Source organism: Filicampus tigris, chromosome 6, assembly GCF_054856515.1.
Source record: "Filicampus tigris isolate MCC_2025a chromosome 6, RoL_Ftig_1.0, whole genome shotgun sequence".
Classification (NCBI taxonomy): Eukaryota; Metazoa; Chordata; class Actinopteri; order Syngnathiformes; family Syngnathidae; genus Filicampus; species Filicampus tigris.
In genome coordinates, this window is record NC_141222.1 from 22,304,603 (window position 1) to 22,325,541 (window position 20,939).

Genomic DNA, 20,939 nt, shown 5'->3' on the forward strand with positions numbered 1-20,939 from the left:
TAGTTGAAACAAGGCATTCTGATAAATATTGCATTTGTGGAATAAAAATTAATCCACACGTTTTTAGCCATATCTGCGGGCGGCCATTTTGTCACTTCTGTCGACTGAAAATGACATCACAACTTCTCAGGGCTCAGGGAACGACCAATCACGGCTGACCTGTTTTCTGAAGATGAGCCGTGATGTCATTGTCAGTCGACAGAAGTAACAAAATGACCGCCCCCGGAGATGGCTAAAAAGGGCTGGATTATGCTGCTTTACTCATATTCGACAAACGCAATATTAATCAGAATGCCGTGTTTCAACCAGTGGGCCTGCATGGAACGTATTCTTGAAAAAATATGTTTGGGTTGACTTCCACTTTAAGATAGCATGTTATAAAACTGTGGGAAACTTGACACTGCTCATCACACAGCAGCTAGTTAGTTTTATAAGCTCTTGCCATTGTCCATATATTGTGCATATTTTGTCTTCTGTCAACTGAAAATGACATCACAACTGCTCACAACGACAAATCACGGCTGACCTGTTTTCTGAATCTGAGCCATGATTGGCCGTTGTGAGCAGTTGTGATGTCATTTTCAGTCGACATAAATGACAAAATGGCCGCCCCCAGAGATGGCTAAAAACGAGTGCATTAACTCTTATTCCACAAACGCAATATTTATCAGAAGTGGGCTTGCATAGAACATATTCTTGAAAAAGATATGTTTGCGTTAACTTCCCTTTTAACAGTTTTGTTTGTGCCGTAACCATCTAATCCATCTTTTTTGCATCTTTGTGCTCGTTTGCAAAAGGTTATAGTCATCCTACTATTTATTTTGTACATCTTGTAGCTGGTCTTTATTATTATTATTTTTCCCTCCCCCAGCCGGGCAGAGTGATGTATAGATGGGTGGACACCCTCCGAGGTCAGGAGGTTGACGTTTGAAGGATAAGGGGGAGGATGTGTTGGCACGCAGCCAGCTTGGGGTGGAATTCAAAGACACAGGGAGCGGCGCACTCTCTGCATAATCAATCAGAGGCGGCGCAGGACGAGAGTGAGTGCTTCTGCCTTCCTTGACAAGCCCTGATTGTATTTATGCAGGAATGGAAGTGAGGAGGGAGAGACATTAAAAGGAATTGGCTAGTAAGACGTGGGCAGGTGCGGGACCACCGTAAAGGGTCGACCCACCAAACCACAAAGCCAAGGACATACAGCCAAGAGGAACTGATTGAATGCCACGCCAATAAAAAGAAGCAGTTTCATGCGCCATTGACTGAGTTGGCATCCTCACAGTCGCTCAGTGATGAAACCTCTTCTGAGGTCACCATAATGTGAATCACATTTTGTTCTTTAAAGTGTACCCTTGGATCTGATTGTTTTGTTTGTGTTCCATCTGCGGCTCGCTTTTGATATTTTCTTCGTGTGCAGAAAGACCGGAATAATCATTTGGAGTGTTTGTTTGGGCATCAAAAGATCAAATTCAGAGCCGCGGTACGCGGGCAACAATAATCTGATTTGAGACAGCAGTGCACATACAGCTCCAAAGATTGCGCTTTCATTCTCTCTGCCGGTAGCGCGGCGTGTCCCGGAGCTAGCTAATAGAATGCTTGTCTTGTATCTTCTCAGCCATGAACTTTCCTCTGTCACAATTGCATTCAGTCTGGGTGCCGTGTTCGCCTCGCAGCCAAACGCGCACCGCATTAGCTGGGATAAAGCCGGCGGACGCATTTGTTGAACTTCCTTTATTCACGCGCCGTGAAAAACATGTTTTCACTGGCAGTTCTCATTACTTTGTGTAAAAAGATCACCAGCTAATTTTCTCGCACATGCTGGTAAAAGTCACGAGGCATAAAAGTCAAAATTGTGTACATTTCAAGCTTGTTTTCATTCCAGGTTATGGGAGCGTTGGACGGAGTTTGATACTTAGCCATGCAATATTTGAGCATGATAAAACATGACTGCTAACGTCAAATCCTACAAAGTGTAGCCCACTGTTGCTCCGGTTTAATCAAGTCAAATCAAATTTCTTTCACAATAAGTGCTTTAATTATTCTAAAGTTTATACAAGCAGACATATGGGTGGTTCTCATCAAGTATGGTCCAGGAGTGTGACATGAGTGCCCAAAACAACATTTTCAAAACCAGGGCAAAATGATATATGTTTTAAATCAAACCTTCCTGCAGTGCGATCTGAATAAATACAGATTAATTCTTACGCCAGCAAACTAGTTGAGAACAAATCAAAAGCACCTTGCTAACGGATCTCATCAAGTATCAAACCCTATAATCTGCAATAATGTCAGTTACCCTTGTAAAACAGAATTGTATCACTTATACTGCACCACTGCCCCCTACTGTTAATCAACGGCAGCACCATCTCTAGCTCCTGCCAACAAGTCCAAATAAATAAATACAACTCTGTCAGCGCTGACATTAATGCACATACTGATCCACAAGCCCCTCTGACACATCCGCGCTCCATCCACATCTCTTCTCGTGCACCTTCTCGACACGTTATCAAATCGCTGTTTTTTCAAGGAAAATTTACGCTAAGATCACCTTATTTACATTTATATGATCAGATTTTCTACCCTATAGAAGCTATGCAAATGTGCCCTTTCCCTGCGTGTTAGTCACTGTGTGTAGATTTGTAGGAGGCGATGGAAGAAGGTTATAAAAAAAAAAAAAAGTAATAGTATTGCCCTCTAGGAGAAAAAGGCCTGATGTACGATTTCTGGACCTCATGAATTTTGTAATGATCAATTTTGTTTGCTGTCGGCCCTTCTAGACGTATCAGGACATTTTGAGCTACAGGGATATACAACATGAGATTGATGTACACCTGATGTGTCCATCCATCTTTCTTTCCTCACATGTGTATATACTCTACCTACCCTTGGATGTTTTCTCTGCTGTGTTCCTTTTCTCTTCCTTGTGTTGGCCTCTAAATTTCACCATCAGGTTGTTTTGATGATGTGAGAGGCTTTTGCAGGCTGTTTAACATGTTTATGTGCTGCATGCGTGTCCTGAGGGTGGCGGAAGGGGAAATGCACTTAGCCGGCGCAGATTGCATTCTGTCAGCATATTGCCAGCGCCAGTCTTTATTCCTCAATATGGGGCAGGCACGTTTCAGGCAATTACAGCGCACGATTCAGGCTTCCGTCTCCAGCTTGGACTTGCCCACAAGTTTTACTCGTCTGTAGCACGCCGTGGCCCCCTTGTTTGATAAAATGCTGATGTGTGGAATATTCACGAGACACACCGAGCGAGACCTAATAATATAATCGGGGTAATAAGAAATTAATTTTCACCCCGACTGCGCTTTAACTTGAGTGTTGATACAAGGCTGTGGAAGAGAAATCATGAGCCGAATGCTAGGGATGGGATGTTGAAGGCAGGTTGGAATATATCGCGTTCCCTCATCCCCTCCCGCTCGCTGTCTGTGTCGACATTTCACACACTCCTGTAATTCGGTAGCCTCATGCACCCTTTTTCGACATCTTTGGCTCCAGGCACGTGCACAGACATTTTGGAGGGGCAGGTGCAAAGGCCAAAAAAGGGCAGCCATCGTTAAAATTATTTATTGCATTAAAGTTGATGACAAACCCCAAAACATCTTTACAAGAATATGTTCTATGCAGCCCCAATAGTTGAAAGAAGGCATTCTGATTTATATTATGTTTGTGGAATATAAGTTTAGCAGTAAAATCCACCCTTTTTTGTACATCTCAAATGGCAAAATGGCGGCCATTTTGCCACTTGCTGTCCCCTGAAAATGACATCACAGTTGCTCAGGGCCCAGACAACAACCAATCATGGCTCAGCTTTAGAAAACATCTGAGCCTTGATTGGTCATTACTTGAGCCCTGAGTAGTTTTGATGTCATTTTCAGTCGACAGGAAGTGACAAAATGGCCGCCCTGTGAGATGGCTAACAACGGATGGATTTTGCTGCTTAACTGAAATTCTACAATTTTTTTTTTCAAGAATATTCACCCAGCAGACCCATGAAAACACATGTATTTTTAGTGGGTGTGTTGACTAAATGCCCCTTCCTCCAATTTTTGTGTGTTTAGGTAACACTGAGCTAATTGCCCATTCATTTTTTGAATGGCACTGTAATGTGTTTAATCTCATAGCAAACATCATCAGCCCTGCTGAAAAAGGGATGCTACTCCATCCAACATCTTTCTTCTACTTACATATTCTTACATGTTATACTGTATCTATCTGCTTAAACCTTTCAATGGCTGGAATATATCCCGCCAGATCACACCGGGCACGGCGCCCTAGCCTTATAGCCACGTACCAGCTAGCTCGCAAGCTAACCATCCTACTCCCCGCCTATGGACATGCAGTGAGCTTGTCCGTGGAATCACTTCCTCGCTTGGTGTTGCGTCCATGTCAACATACATAACCTATAACAGCTGTCAATGCTTTGGAGTTGTATTGTTACCCGACCTCCCCTCCTCCTCCTCACCCTCCACCCAGACTGCCCCCGCCGGCCTCCAATGGGGAGACATCAATAACCCTCCCCCATAAGCACACACTCGCGCTCGCTGTACGTGCCACAGCCTCCATGGCCCTGCTTGCTCTTGCCTGGCATAGCCATCCATCTCTCTGCACCCACCCGGCCGTTGCTCTCGCCTCCTCCACCCATCATACGCACACAAATGTCTCCCCATCCCCCCCCCCCCCCCCCCCCCCCCCCGCTATCGCATCTTCTACCTGAGTGCATTTGTCATCCCGTCGCTCTGCGAGCTACGGCCGATGGGCAAGAAAGAGAGCGAGGGGGAAAAAAAAAGAAAAGAAATCTCTCTGAGGCAATATGCAAACATGCAAAAAGGTAGGTTGCCCTGGCAACAGCTCAGAGGTTATTTCCAAGCTCTGATGGAAATCAATGTCATGTGCCAGGCAGGCAAGCAGGCACCTCCATTCTCGGGTAAATTAGAAAAGGATGGGAGGGGGGGGAGAAGCCGGAGCTTGGAAGGACAAAGAAAAATGCAGAGAAAAGAAATGTGAACATTAAGGACTCCTGACTTTTAGGCTACCGTGCTGTAGGCGCATGCAGGTATCATTTGGCCACAGCCACGGGTCATTTTCACTCTCATCAGCTTTTTTTCTTTTCCCACTTTGGCATCCACCGTAAACCCCGCTCCGCTCCGTGGCACCTGCCTTTCCTTGCTTGTTTATTCACACAAATGAAAAACAAACTCCTCGGCATGCGAAGCAAGCGAATCAGAAAGATAAATAACAGCAGAGGAGGGAGCAATAAGGTGTTCACGTTGCTGTTTGCCCAACATCATCATTTCAATGACAAGAAACAATGTCGCCCAGGAGCAGATATCGTGATGTTATTTCATGTAGAGCACGGGCTAGTCCAAACCTTTTGAATGGTTGCTCACATCATATCAAGTTTTGCAGTGTGCAAACAGAATGCTTATTCAGTTTGATCGCATGGCCTTCCTGTTGTCTGTGTGCAAGGATAAGGCTTTGCTCCCTCTTGAAATTGAATCATACCAAAGGAAAGACGAAAAAAAAAAAAAAAAAAACGAATTACCACCCAGTGACGACATCGAAACCCGAAATATATTGAGCATGAATTCCGCACCCTCCCACAACGTAGCAAAGAGCAACTATCATTACAACGTTAGGTGATCCTGCCGTATGCAAATAGTCAATAGTCAATGATGACCATGAATGGCTGTTTACAAATGCTAGCAGGCTAATGTTGCTAACTGACACACAGCATACCTGTCAACCCCGGGCTGTGCTGAATCTTACAAAAGTTGTAATTTGCCCGTACATTTCTGTATAGAATCTTACAAAGTATCTATATATAATGTTACACAGTATTCATCGCTCAGCGGGAGAGGTGGGGGAAACGGAACGGACATTTCTATATAGAATCTTACACAGTGTTTATCGCTCAACGGTCTGTTTGTCATATCCCATGAATAAATAGGGAAGCCAATGTTATTAAGGAGTAGAGTAGAAACTCCAAAAGTCAACTGGGCATTTTCTTTGTTTTGCTTACAGTAGGAGAACATATAGACTTAATCTTACTAGGTTCGAATCAATAATCCATAAAGTAAAATTTACGTCTTAAACCTAATACATCCACCACATGACCGCATCTGACGAGCCTTCTTACGGGCTGTGTTATATACAGAGCATCCGAGCCAAGCCAATAGCTGTGCATCCTCATTTGCATCTTAACATGGTGTTCACACTCCACTTGGCACGTTGGCAACCCACCACTTATCTCATTACACAGTCTCACTGATTGCAGCATTGTGGGCTGGTCAGCTCATCTCCCGCTGTAATGTACTGAGTGTGAGCAGTTGGCTCTACTTTACACAGCAGCAGGCGGTATGAAGAGAATCTTTGAGCTAGCTTTACCTTGCTAAACCTCTATGGACAAATCCCATTTGTGTGAAGTTTGTGTGATGTTTGCACTCGCGCCGACAGAGACTAACTAACGCCCTGCACCGGGGCCCTTAAAGTTTCATGTTTTGACAACAGAGGGGTCTCGCCCATCTCTCCCGCAAGACATCTGTGACATTTCTGTTAAGCCTTGTCTTCAAATGGCTATGTCAACCAGCTTATCCCGAGAATGAAAACTCGCTGAACTTTTATGAGAGCTAAATTCTCCACGGATCAACACAGCAGTTGAATGCTGCGTCTCACACTCGGTTCGTCTGATAACATCTTTTCCCTCCGTACATCTCGTTTTGATGTGTTCTTTGTGTGTTCGTGCCATACACAAAACATGAATATTCATACGCGTGTCTCTATATGTATCATGATGATTTCCATCCCTGTCATGAAGTTATTCAAATCACATCCTTTACATCTCCATACGCTCACTCAAATGGCCCCACTTTCTCCTTAATTAATAGATTTGAGAATCTATTAAGTTGAGTAATTTTTCTTCTGAGGAAAATCACATGACAGAACTGTTGTGGATTTTAATTGGAGGCGATAACTCTTATCTATTTTGAATGGATGTTGTAATGGAACAAAATCTAACACGCTGATTAAAACAACTGGATCATCGCACTAACACAGTATTTCCAAAAACAGTTTTTCCAACTGTTTTCAAATAATTTTATATAGAGGCTGTGTGTTTGTTGACTATTTTCAAGATTAGAATTATTTTTGTGTTTTGTCAGGTTTTCCCCGTTTCCCTTTTTTCATGTCATGTCTACTAATTGTTTTTAATTGCACCTGTTCTCATCAGCCCCGTTCCTTGTGTCTACCAATCTACTCCTTCCACGCACTCGTGTTGTGTCCAAGTGTGGCTTGTGGTGACATCAACAGTTCTTTGTAAAAATGATGTATTACAGTGCTAAACTCACTTTTTTGTTATTAAATTCACCTCTCAAATGAACGCTCCCTTGACTCCAATGGACTCAAGTAGTGTAATCTACTTTTGAAGTTGCTGCGATCAGTCGGGGTCGGAATTGAATTTGAAAATACAAGAATACTATGATTATCTATACGAACACATGATTTACGATAACCTCTCACTTCAGCTTTTATTGGCAAAATCCATGCTCCTCACCCATATACGGTACTTTTTTATTTTTATTATTTTGGTACAATAATTTTCTACATGTTTATGTGCAAGTACTACAGTATTTTATCAGTGCCTAACTAAATAAGATTTGTAAAGTTAAGGCACCTGAGACAGCTACGGGGTCCTGTTACCCGGAAGTCAGTCGACAGCGTGCAGCTCATTGCGTCATGTCTCGTTTTAACTGTCGATTATGTGCTGTGTGTTGCAGGTGAGTGAAAGTCCCAAAATTATGATTGAGTTTTTGAGCACATTTGTTATCGAGGAAAAGTACGAAATGGTGACACATGTTATTTACTGTAGTTGATGAGTATTAGGGCTATTTCCGTGACTTGTTGCCGCTGATTTTACTGTTATTTTTGTATATACAATATTGCATACCGGATTACATCGGCAAGCGACGTGTTTATAGCAGGTGACCGGAGATCGTGAAGTTTCTTGCTTCGAGACAGTAGACAGTGTGCAGCTCATTGCGTCATGTCTCGCTGTAACTATCGCTGATGTGCTGTGTGTTGCGGAAGTAAAGGGACACTTTTTTCAAACCCACTCGCATCCTTGGAATTATTCGTGTCCATGTGTGCGACATATGGAAGTCAGGCCAGTGTATAGTCAGTGACTAACATGCTTTTAAATAAGGTCAAATTTCCATCCATTGCAGCATAATGTTATTCATATAAAACACCTTTTCTTTGAGCACTTTTTTCTTTTTTAGAATGAATAACGCAGCACAACCTTGACTTGCGAAGTCTGGCAGATTTTTCTCAAGTACAGAGAAAAACTGCAACGTAAATGTGATTTTTCTCTTATCAAAGAATCTGCACTTAATTCTACCTAGAGTAAGACCATATTAACACTACTATGGAAGGCAGTGAATTCCTACATATTTATTCATGTTCTGTGGAAATGTTTTAATGGCTGCATATTAAGTTAGTGTGCTTTAGTTGGCAAATGTTCACGACAAGTGTTTGAATTTGTTTTCACAATGTGCATATAATGTACTTAGAATAACTATTTTTAAAAACTGTGTGGTCTACACTGTAAATGAATTGCACAACAATCACATATGAGTTGGAAAGCGTTTGCTCAGTATCATGCAATTTTAACAAATGCTCCTTTTCCCCCTCTCAGAGCAGCTTATTTTAAATGAAGTGTGCACATTTTCCATGCATTTTTGATTCTGCTCCTTTCAGCTGATAATTAATATCCTGTATCCAATTTCTCTGCCTATTAATGCGGTCCTAAGGTCTGCTACCGACAAATCGCACAGCACAACATAATAGGTTTTTAATAAAGAAAGCTTTTTACATATATTATGCTCTATTTGACAATGAGTCAAGCCGAAATGCTTGAGTTGTATGAACGTTGTACAAGTACAAAGACACCCTCCTCCACCTTACACAGTCGTTAAGATGAAATAAAACAGATAGCAGGAAGATGTGCTGAATTACAAGTCGCGCTGATTTCATCTCCTGGGTAAAGCAGGTGATGATTTTCCTCTTCATCTTCACAGATGAGAAGAAAAGATGAGGAGAGGCGAGGATAAGTCACGAGGAAGAGGAGGTGAGTAAAGGGCAAGTCAAATGGAGGTGAGGATAAATGGTAAAGCTGACATTCAGGTCAAGTGCTGATCTGGCATTCCCATTTGAAAACGCAGCCATGAGAATATGCTCACATGCACGCCACGTCCACCTGGATATGGTGAGGCGCCTGACAGATTATGCATATGTTCACACCGGGATATATCGGATGGAAAGTCACAATTCCATTTGGAAAGTTCATTTTTGTATGAGCTCCATAATTCAACAAATGTATAATTTCGCCAGAGGGTTGATGAAATTGCAATGTGCCACAGACCCACTATGAGGAGCAATATTTGAGAGCTTACGATTTTATTTGCCCTACGACCTTTTTTTTTTTTTTTTTTTTTTTTTAAACAAGCTGGCTGAAGTGTTCAATGCAAGTTGGTTTTCTTGGTTTCTCATCCCTTGTTCTCCATTATTATTGTCTGACGGATGCATTCAATGCAACTCGTTTTTTTTTCTTTCAGTGTCTCAACCCCATTTCTCCTCAGTTGCTATTGTTCTGACTGACGTGTTCAATTCAGCTCAGTTTTTGCAGTTTCTCATTCCCTCCATTATTATTCTGATCGATGCATTCAGTGGAGTTCACTCTTCTCACTTTCCCATCCCTTGTACTCCTCCATTGTTAGCCTTCTGACTGATGCATTCAGTGCAGCTTGCTTTTCACACTATCGCTATGGCTATTCGTGGTGCTATTGTGAAGTGGGAAAACCATCCACCTGAATATCAAGGTGAGTCGAATTGAGCTGAGCTGGTGATTGTTCAACAATGAGAATATCCAGAAGTCTTTATGAATGCATTTTCGAATTTTGAGGGGTAAGACGGGACACAAGGGAACCTATCGACCCCCGAGCATGCCAACATGCTCGAGATAAAAATGTTAAAAAAGCTAACGCGCTGCAGTACTATACTCCACTTTGCCATCTTGTTGCCGCTCTCACTCTCTGCCAGGATAAGAACATTTTTATCTTGTTCAATAGCCACATGCTCAAATATAAATATATGTTGTTGTTGTTTGTTAACGCGTCTTGTACATGCAGTTTCCTGCTAAAACTAAGTAGCTCCGAGAGCTCTACAATGGAAAAGGGCAATTATTGTGATTCATTCACTTGCATATTGCGAAACTATAGAATATGTCATTCAGAATGCATTATGGTGGACTGCGTAAAACCTTACATTTGTAGTTTCAGTTGTGAGGGGCGAGGAGGGGGAATCCATTCAGGATGAAGGTGGTATCTCATCGACAGACTACAACGCCAGTTCATTGCTGTCATTCCTTACAGCTTTTGACATTTTCAATTACGTCTTTCACACATCGATAGGCACTTGTTTTTTTCCCCCCAACGCTCTCCTCCTCCTCCTCTGCTTTTCTCATACTCTACCTCCTCCCTCTATCCCCCACTTCCATTTATTTTTGAAGTGGCCCACTCCCTCCTTGCTTTGTGCGTTGGCCTTTTTTCATATGTGGGGGTCAGATAGCCCAGGGATCTTATTACTCCCCCATCACCCAAGACGGCGCAAGAGAGAGGGCGGCCGGGTGGGAGAAGGAAAGGCCAGTCAAGGAGCGAGGCAGGATGCTGTCAGATCTGTCAAGGACTGCTACTCAATTTACCTGCTACTCTTGAGAGGAGGTGCCAACAGACTTTTGGGGTCAAATCATACATAGTAACCAAGATCATAATAACAATGAAAAGGTTTATAATTGAAACTCATTGTTGTGCTACTCTGTGCTGGGATCCTATTATCCATCCATCCAGTGACGTGTCAAAGGGTGACGGAGTGTGGCTTTAATAAAAAGCAGCATTCCCAAACAAAACACAGAATCTTCAACAGAACCGCCGTAACAGTAGCCTGGCAGCAAGATTCCAGTCATCACTTGATAATGGCTCTGGATCTTCACCCAGCCTAGCTGATCATGTCACGGACGGAGTAACTTGGTCTCGGGGCTTATATTATGTAAATTAGCACCTCGGTTATGTAACAGTGAAGCGGAAGAGCAGAAAGGCTCGCTCGCACGTTATCAGAAATATGCAGTAGCAGATTTACTCGGCTATTTAATTTCTGTTGCTATCTGTGTGAGCCGCGTACCTGTACCGTGAACTTTCCAGCAGTACAGTGAGGCTTACTGCTGTGTTGCGATCTAAAAACAGTTGGGGTAAAAATAACACAATTTGGGGTCAAAAATGGACCGATCCACTACTTGAGTCAATTTGACCCAACTTCCTGGGTTGCTTTTGCAGAAAACAACCCCAAAATGGGTACTTTAGTACAAAACAACCCCCAAAATTGGACTGTTTTGTACAAAGCAACGCAACAAGGTGGGTCAAATTGACCCAATTCGTTGATCGGTTCATTTTTGACCCAAAATTGTGTTGTTTTTTTTTTAACCCAACTGTTTTAAGGATATGTGAGCTTTCACACGCTATTGCAATAAATATCCTACCGTGACATCAATACCGTGATAAAACCAAACCATGAGCTCCTGATATTGTTACAGCAGGTTCCTCTGATAAAAAAAAAATGTAATTTCGGCCTGTGACAGGATTGTGAAGAAAATATTCTGTTTTGCACAAAGTGAGCAATAGTGATGAAGCGGATTGCATTCGACAATCAAGGTACCAAGCGTATGTGGATGCTGTGGCTTCTTTGCCTTTAAGTGGTATATGTATATGTGATGTATATGTAGATATGCGTCTGTATATGTATATTTGTATACTGTATATGTATAAAATAATATATTGATTGATCCACTGCCGGACTAATTGATCATCATCGACATTTGGCAGCTGTGATGTAATGGACAGGTTTAATGACTTAATCAGCATAATCACCGCCATTACGAAGCAAGCACTCTGCTCTCAAAAGCACTTCATCATCCTCATCAGAGTTGCCGCATTCTCCCTCATTCACACCTCTCCTGCTCCACACGGTCAGCCAAACACAACCGATGCCAAACCACACGGCAACGAAGCTTTGTTTTGCGATCGTGCCGGTGGAGAGCTGCCACCGTTGCACCGGCATCCCCGGAACGTGAAGGTAATTCTGTCGGGGTGGCAGTCGAGGAAGGCGTGAGGCCAAATTACTGTTTTTATCCTAGGATGATCTTGAAAGCCTCTCTTGTCCATATTTTCTCCCGTTAACTCTCACCCCCTGACCCCGCACTCGGGGGTTGTTCCTCCGCTTGGCAAAGAACAGCGAGCGGTCAGCGGCCAAACGCTGAACAAAAGACATGACGGGGGAGTAGTTGCGGTCAAGGGTTGATTAATGAGCTTTTAATTTAATCAGCGATTCCCATCTCGCCAAGGCCTCTGCTCCTGGCTCTGTAGCAGCTTATTATTTTTTAACAAGTCTGTGATTCCCCCCCCTTTTTTTCTCGGCTACTCTCCCCGTATTTGTCTTTTCCAGGTTCACAGCCAGCTCTTATCTGTGTCAGCGGCGGGAATATGAACGGAAAGCCGATGATTAATGGTGATTTAAGTCCGATGCGAGATGTCTAATCTCGCCCCTCCTAAACAAAACTGGCCTCTATAAATAGAATTCCTCAGGACAGGGAGATGGCACAGGAATGATTAATATACTAACATCAGGGCAGTGATCCAAAATTTTGAAGAAAAGCGGGACAATAATTTGGCTTACATACATAGCTAATGCCTTAACATTCTTGGAACGTGACAGATTGCCAGTGGAATCCTATTTCAGTCCTCCACATGACGACATCACGGAGCCGGTGGAAATTAGAGAACTTGTGCTCATGGACGCTCGTTATTGTATCTACAGTATGTTGCATTGCTCAAATCCTTCAAGCAATGGATTGAACACAAACAGCGCAGCAACAACACGTAGACAGACAATATATAGTAAACAGTACTCACTAGAGATGTAATAAAAAAAGATTTCAATCTGAAAATTGGCTTCCGTTAATAAGATGCAAGTGATCGAACCTAATCAAATCGTTCAACTTTGAAATATATCAAGATGTGTATCAAATTGTCTTTTAGTGGAGAAATGTTTCTTTGGAGGAAAAGCCACATTTACAGTACAGGCAAGTTCATTCGTATGTAAGTAAAGTGACAAGAAACCGATTGCATCATACCCTCTCGAACTGAGCCGTCCCATATTGAATCACAATCATAATCTTTATTGGCCAAGTTTGTAAAAACACTCAAGGAATTTTCGTCCGGTAGTTTGAGCCCCACTAGTTTTACAGTAACAAGCAACCGTAATCAAAAGAGCATTTCGGCGGTAACACAAGTATGGAGAGTCTTAACAAAAATGACAGAAACAAAGGCAATACTAGATAGCACATCACCGCCATCTTGCATACTTGAATCATGATCCCACTAAATTGAACCGAATCAAATCACTCCCACTTTGAAATCGAACCGTCCTTGATTCTTATCTCGCCCCATATATCGAGAGACGTACCAATCCTCTTTTATTAGAGAGATGCACGCCACTAGTCCTCAGTCATGTATTCTTTATCCTCTTTGCAGAATGACTAATATCTGTGTCGTACTGATAAGTTGAGAGGAGTTGAGATGTCTCAATGAACAGTATATGCCGTCTGTCTGTTTCATACTGGCCACCAGGTGGCTGAGTTGGGCACACAAGAAAGAGCAAAACTGACAAAAATTAATTTTAAATAAAATAAAAAAAAATCATATTTGATTTGATAAAGTATTGTATATACTGATACTTTGAACAAATATGATTAAAAAAATGTTTTTTTTGGGGGGGGGATCGTAAACTACCCCCTTTAAGTCCTTCGGAATGCTTCAGTCCCATTTTTCCTTATAAAAATGTTGGACGAGATTAATTAAATTTTCCAAAACAATGTCAGGTTTAAAAAAGGATGGCATTAGAAAGTCACTGAGTGGGAATGGAGATGAGAAGAGCTCTTTAATTCTTTGTCTGATTGCTAAGCGGCTCAGTCCATTATCTTTACACGGTGAATAGCTGAACGCCATAAAGGTAAAATGTGACTCATCCATCCCGACCGGTTATCACTTTCAATGCCTTACGTGAGCTGCAGCCCCTTCGAACTGCTAACCCCCCCCCCACCCCCCCACCTCCACCTACCCACCACCGCCTTCCATCCATCTCCATACACACTGACACCGTGTCGCCTGAACATACCACCTTCACAAAGTGCTTTTAAGATACGTTCACAAGCCGGATCTCATTTGAGATGCTTTTCCAATGTCGGCTATCCACGAGGCATCTACGCGCATCCCTCCCGTGTGTTTTTGTGCATGCATGTCATTCATTCGCAGTCTCTTTGTCAGGTCATTTCTCACGTGGTATTCGCTCAATCTAAGACCAAGAGGAGGAGTACGGAGGTCCTCTCTGCTATATCCCCTGCCCGACTCCGAGAGGTATTGCCTCCCTTATTGCTACTGAAGAGCCCCATCAGTGCCGGCCGCACTGATTTATGTCCCTGATCCCCTTCCACCTCCAGCTCCTTTCCATTAGTCTATACAATTTTGCACCCATTGTTCAGCTCCCGGCGTTATCGGTCCTGCGCAGGCTTGTCGGCGGGACTTGTCCCTCGCACAATCGCACCACAAGCGGCGGCGGGAGGAGGAGGAGGAGGAGGAGAAGCGAGGGCTGATAAGGAGAAGAAATGGAAGAGGTGGGTTAGGATGAGCTAGGATGAAGAGAAGGCGAGAGAGGTATAAGGTAGATGTGGGAGGAGGATGATGAGCTGCCGGGCAGCATGTTGCACAGATTGGAGATGTCCATCGAAGGTTTTGGTTTTATTGCTTTGGAAAAGGGCAGCGAGGGTGAAGATTGAAGTTTGCGGGGTCGACCTTAATGGTGATGGGAGGAGATGCTATTTGCTTGCATGAGCTTTTCACTTATTGTGTGTCCATTACCATCTAGCTTTTATTGCCTCAGAATGGCCGGCTGTTCAACGCGGTGTTTGTCGGGATCGAGCTTGCCAGTGAAGCTCCTCGTTGTTTCTTTATTGCCTTGACAGATGAAGCGTAATAGCTAGATCTTCAAGTGGAAATAAATAGATGTCAAGTGAATTGCAGGCTGAAGAACACAGGTTGCAGGGTGATGTCGAAATAAAAAAAAACAAAAAACAATTTGATTCACACCATTCACATTCACCATTACATTTTGATGCCAATTTGGCGACCAATGGGAGCAAGTGGGGAACTGTGCCACCAGATCTATCAGATGCGACATGACAAGACTGGAGAGAAAGTGTACCATCCAGCATGTTGTTTTTTTTTTTTTAATCCAGTAGATGGATATGTTTAGGATTGTTCAACCATGGTGAGGTGTGAGGCATACTGAGTGCCAGGCAATAAGAAATTATGTTAAAACGTATTATTTTGGGAGCAAAATAAGTGCATTATCACCTCAAAATGACCACAGAATAGAGTATCAGTTCTCAAACTAGGGTCCGCAAGCCGTATCTCGGGTGGCCACAAAATATTTGACAAAAAATGATGTTGTACCAATTAAAAAAGCATGCCTAACCAATTACAGTACCGTATTCCTCCTTATCTGAGCTTTGAACCAATTAAAATCTCTGTTATGACTGTCGTGTTATTACATAAATCTATGTGAAAAAAGTTGGGATTTTTTTATAGCAAAAGGAATATTATTAAATCAATAAAACAGACTTTTTTTTAGAACAGTCATATTTTATAGACCCATTTTTAGAAGATAGAGACATCTTTTTCAGGATAAAAGGCTTATTTCGAGAATACAGTTGTTTTATTTACTTTGTGAAGTATGATTTTCTTTCTTCATTAAACTTTGACTTAAATATCATATATCATGATGACTTCATCCTGGAAAAATAAAGTTTTATTCCCGTGTGATTACAAATCTTCAACATGACCCAAAAAAACCCCCTGACAATTACGCCCTTTTTCTTGAAAAAATATGACTTCTTATCATATTAAACATTTTTTATGAAAACAATATGAATTTGGCATCATAACTAAAGTTTGGGCTCGCAATCAAAATCCCGATCCGCTATTCGTGTCATTGCACTTTTCCGGGAAAAAAACCCACTTCACAGTCCAACAAAATCTTTTTCAAATTTTCAAAATATTAAATGATAAATGGAGTGTGCTTATATAGCGCTTTATCTTTTTTTTGTTTAAAATGGCTTACTTTAACCAGGATCCCACACGGCCTTTTGTCCAAAGATAGAATTGGTTATTGTACATATTGGTGTTGTAAATAACAAACCCTCGTTGCCGACCAGCTACATCCTATAGCTAAGCTAGCTAGCTAGCTGGGGAGAAGATCTCTCCTGGACTGAAGTTGGCTAACGCCCTTCGTTTGTTGCCGTGTGTGATGGAACATGTTGCAGAGGTGTACTGCGCTCAATGCATTGTTACACAGATCAAGCCTGCAGGAGAAGCATTTGATGAGGACTCCTCGTCACTTTTATGGCCTTGAAGAAAGGTTGGATGAAGCGGGAAAGGGTCTGCGCTCTCGGTTAAAAGCACGTGGGCAGACATTTATCACACATACAACAGTCATTAAATGCTCTACAGCCGATGCTTGAAAGGCTGCCTGCACAAAGGGCAGAGAGAGGGCCACGCGAGCAGAATGTGAATGTGTGCGGACGATTTAAAGATATTCAGGATCGATGCTCACTCCCGCTTGATGTGCTGCACGTAATAGTTCTTTGTCAGTGTTAACTTGAGTCTACTTTGCTGAACTTTGGTTATTATTTAAATCGCAAACACCATGATGTAACATCGCTGCAGTGAAATGTCAAAAGTCAAACTTAAGTTGAAGCTGAGCCGTGATTGGCTCAATCACACTCACAATTACGGCTCAGCTTCAGAAAACAGGCCAGCCGTGATTGGTCGTTACCCGAGCCCTGAGCAGCTGTGATGTCATTTTCAGTCGACAGAAGTGACAAAATGGCCGCCCCCTGAGATGGCTAAAAAGCGGTGGATTTAGCTGCTTAACTCATATTTTACAAACGCAATATTAATCAGAATGCCGTGTTTCAACTAGACGGCCTGCTGGGGACATATTCTTGATAAAATTGTGTTTGGGTTGATTTCAGCTTTCAGAACTATCTCAACAATATTAATTGTCATTCAATAAAAGCAGAACGTAACCATTTTACTATGAATGCATTAAAAAATAACAGAACACAGAATTTAAAAAAAACTCAGAACTTTGAATTCAACTTAAAATACTCTTCATTTATCAGAAGCGGCAGGGGAGGAGCTAACAGCAGTCTACGTCATCATTCTGTGCCCCTTCTCATCAAACACCATCAAAAGATGGACTCAAATTCACCACAAGTCCAATCAAGCCAGCACTCAATGTACTAACCTACCGAGTTGAAACTAGTAAAAGAGGTAAACATCACCTTACAATAGCTACAGTATACATTTGACACTCACGCCACGTCAAAAGTACTTCATTTAAAGTCTGCCTGTTCATGATAACTTCTGTCGGACATTCTTCTACTCTCACCGCAGTTGTCCTTTCTGAAAAAGTGTGGAAAGCACGTCAATCCTCTGTGCTAGCTGAAATCAAGTTTACTGAGGTGCAGGCGCTAACAGCTAGCATGGTACGCCGACGTCACACATGGTAAAACTGAGGCGTTCTTCCTGAAGGTTTTGATAGAACTGCAAATTCGACCAGGATTTAGATGTTGGTAGGTAAGTCTGGCGACTAGTTTCGAGTGTATGCCGCCTCTCATCCAAAGCCCGGCCACAGCTCACCCGTAAAGCCGTACTGCGAAGAAAATGAATAGATGGCTAGGCGTTGGAGAACTGAAGTTCTCCTGTATGTCTTTGACTGTTAATAGTGCATCGACTACTCCGCACAATACTGTCATAAATGTCAAATTAAAGTTAAAGAAAAAATCCTATCTGTAAACAGATGCAGTCTTGACTTATACGCCTGCTTTCTCACCGGAACCGAAGTCAATTGCTCACAAATGAGACATTTTTTTGGGGGTCTCGCCGCTGCATTTGCTTACAACAGCGACTTGGGGGAATTTCAAATGAATTGCAAATCTTGGCCCATTTGAAATGCAAGAAGCTCACCGCCTCCTCACTTTTAAAGCGTCCTTATGAGGTATACCTTTTTAACAAGGTGAAGATGAGAAACCGGGATGAAAAGGAGGAGAGAGCGATAGAGAGAGAGAGAGAGGTGGGCTGGGGAGGGTTGCAGATAAGCTCGCCTGCTTTCAACTGTGGAGAAGTTTTTAATATCTCTAAATCAGAGGCTGGATATTGAAAGTGTCATCTAATTGAAAATGATTTAGGACACGGAGCCTGTCAGGCAATCACGTATAAATTCACTCCTGACACTGACTCCAAAGTCTCTCTATTTCCACGTTATGAGTCATTTGCATGGTGGGGGCCTGGGAGAGTATAAAGCATGCAAATGATATGGAGCTCTGCGCAAGGTGATGTACGCCCTCCTCCTCCTCTTCCATCTCTCTCATTCCCCCTCTTAGCCTCAGGAGAAATTCTTTCTGCTTTGCAGCTGCCTTTTGTCCAGAAAGTCATTTATTTCTCCTGTTGTTGGCTCACTTGCGATTTTACAGCCTGCCGCATAGGTTAGCAAAGAGACGGCCGCTCCCCCCGCCGTTCGCTTGAATAACTGTCATTTCCCATTTTCTGGCTCATGCTGAACGTGGAAGTCATTGCCTTATTTTGTGAAAAAGATAGCCACAGATTGCACACAAGAAATCCTGGTTTATATTCCTCGAGCCTGCGTGCACAACAGTTAATATACTTGCGCGCGCTTTAGTGTGGCACTGAAATTTCAAATTATGAAGTACGACCTGTACATTTCTACTGGAAGATGAATGAGCCTTTTTTTTTTAGCATTCGTTGAACTCTTGTGTATGGCCCAAATGCTGTCATTAATGTGACAGGCTTTTGATCCCTAAACACACATTTCGTATAACAAATGAGGGTGAATAAAGTCAGTTTTCCCGAGAATGTAGCAGGATTTGTAACAAAAGTAATGGTCGCTTAAAAATTGAAAGTTGACTGCTTCTCAATTGTTGTCACACTGGGACCCACGTTTTCCTTTTGTTGCGACCCATTTTTATAGACGTTAAGAGCAATGAAGAAATTGACAACGCATGTATAGTGCATTATACTTTCAAAAATTAGTTTTTCGCCCCCACCGCCCAAAAAAAGAAAAACAAACAAAAACCATTGAATAGGTGAATCTGCGGGTTGTCAAAATTTCAATTTTTCTTGTGAAATAAAGAATTTTCCACAAAATTTGCAGTTATGACTGTTTTCTAACACCTTTACCTACCTGCCCAACTGCCAAACGTATACCAATGAATGGATTCCACCATGTATACTCTTACACTGTATGTCTAAATAAAGTTAGATGAAAAGGGCAAGCGCTTTCTTTTTCTGCAACGTGGGCTATTTCCCCCCCCCCCCCATCCAAACTGCGCGATACGCATGAGGAAACAGCCGAGTATTCACATCCGACCAAATTAGCATCCAACACCTTGTGGCCTTTCGTTGTGGAAACGAGGCTAAGTTATCCCTCAGGGTGTAATTTGTGTGTAAACATGTGCGTCCTCACCCCCCCCCCCCCTTTGGATTTGTGGTTTTGCTCAATTTACAAAGAAGAGCAGCGGTGGACTGTAATCATCTCCGTATGTATCTGTGCATACTAATGCCCCTACGGTTGACAAATATAACCACCGAGAATGTGCGCATCTTAATTGATGTCCGTGCTTGTATACAGTATGTAAATATGTCGCCTATTCGTGTGTTGTGAGTGACTGCAGCAGTCCCAAGTGTTACCCAGAGAGCTCCCGCATACGCCGGCAGTCTTGTTTGTCTACTGCTGCTGCTCAAACAATGGTTCCCCGCGGGCTCAGACACCATAGAGAATGACAAAGAGAGAAAAGCAGGCTGACTCTGCTCAATTATATACACACACACACACACATCCAATTACCACTCATACAGAAGTTGAAAACATCACACACAGTCGCTTTGAAAATGAGTCAAGTGCAAAAAAAAAACTGTAATTAGAGCTCTACTGTTCAAGGCCGACGTAACTCACATGAGCGCAGCCATCACATCTGATACAGGGACACTTACTCCAGCAGTGGCAGGAAATTTCAGCGCAGAGCGGCGATAAACCTACTTGTCGATACGTTGTGTCTATAAGGTCATTCTCCATATCTCTCAACAGTCTTTCGAAAATGAAAGTTGCAACATTTCATCATTTCAGCTCATATTGGAAGCTGGCTGTGTTGTACCAGTCTCGAAAAAAACCCCAAAAAACAACATGGATTAAGCATAAGCGGAGGATTTTTGCCCGTCTATGTAATCGTCTATAACCTGACATTGTTGATTATTGTTTCGTTTGATGCACTTAAGTTTGCTGCTTGATTCGTGTATTTTGCATCAGGCATGTTTTTGGTCAGCTAATGTGTTCTTTTTTGCTTGGCGGTTGGCCCTACTCGTCCTGCCTGACGTCAATGAATGACGAGAAAAATGTAAAGCCAGACTGTTTTCTGCCACTCAGGTGCTCCAGTGAACTCCCCAAAATTCCCAGCGGATTAGACGGCTAGACGGATCATAATTTAGCGGTAGTTGGTCGCAGTTTATGTCGGAAACGCTAATGGAAGCCCGTTTAAAATCATAGGTGGACCGGCACGTAGGCGGGTACTGTTTTTTTCCGGCCGGACAAAATGGCGGATAAACGGATGGCGGGAGGGTACCCCGGATGTAGGCGGACGGCAATAAATGATAAATGGACCGCAAATTTTTATGTATAAATGTATATGTATTCGGGGTCCA

General features: G+C 42.6%; 1 protein-coding gene across 3 annotated transcripts in view; it reads left to right on the forward strand.

Annotated features, from left to right (window-relative positions):
* Positions 1-7,686: 7,686 nt before the first annotated feature.
* Positions 7,687-20,939, forward strand: part of tnrc6c2 (trinucleotide repeat containing adaptor 6C2) — a 125,788-nt gene continuing 112,535 nt past the window's right edge. Inside the window, exons 1-2 of one of the 3 annotated variants that reach the window (XM_086034299.1) lie at positions 7,687-7,775; positions 9,075-9,124. The gene's annotated coding sequence lies outside the window, so the exon portion shown is untranslated. The remainder of the gene's footprint in view (positions 7,776-9,074; positions 9,125-20,939) is intronic. The other 2 variants (XM_086034303.1, XM_086034304.1) reach the window with 2 other exon arrangements.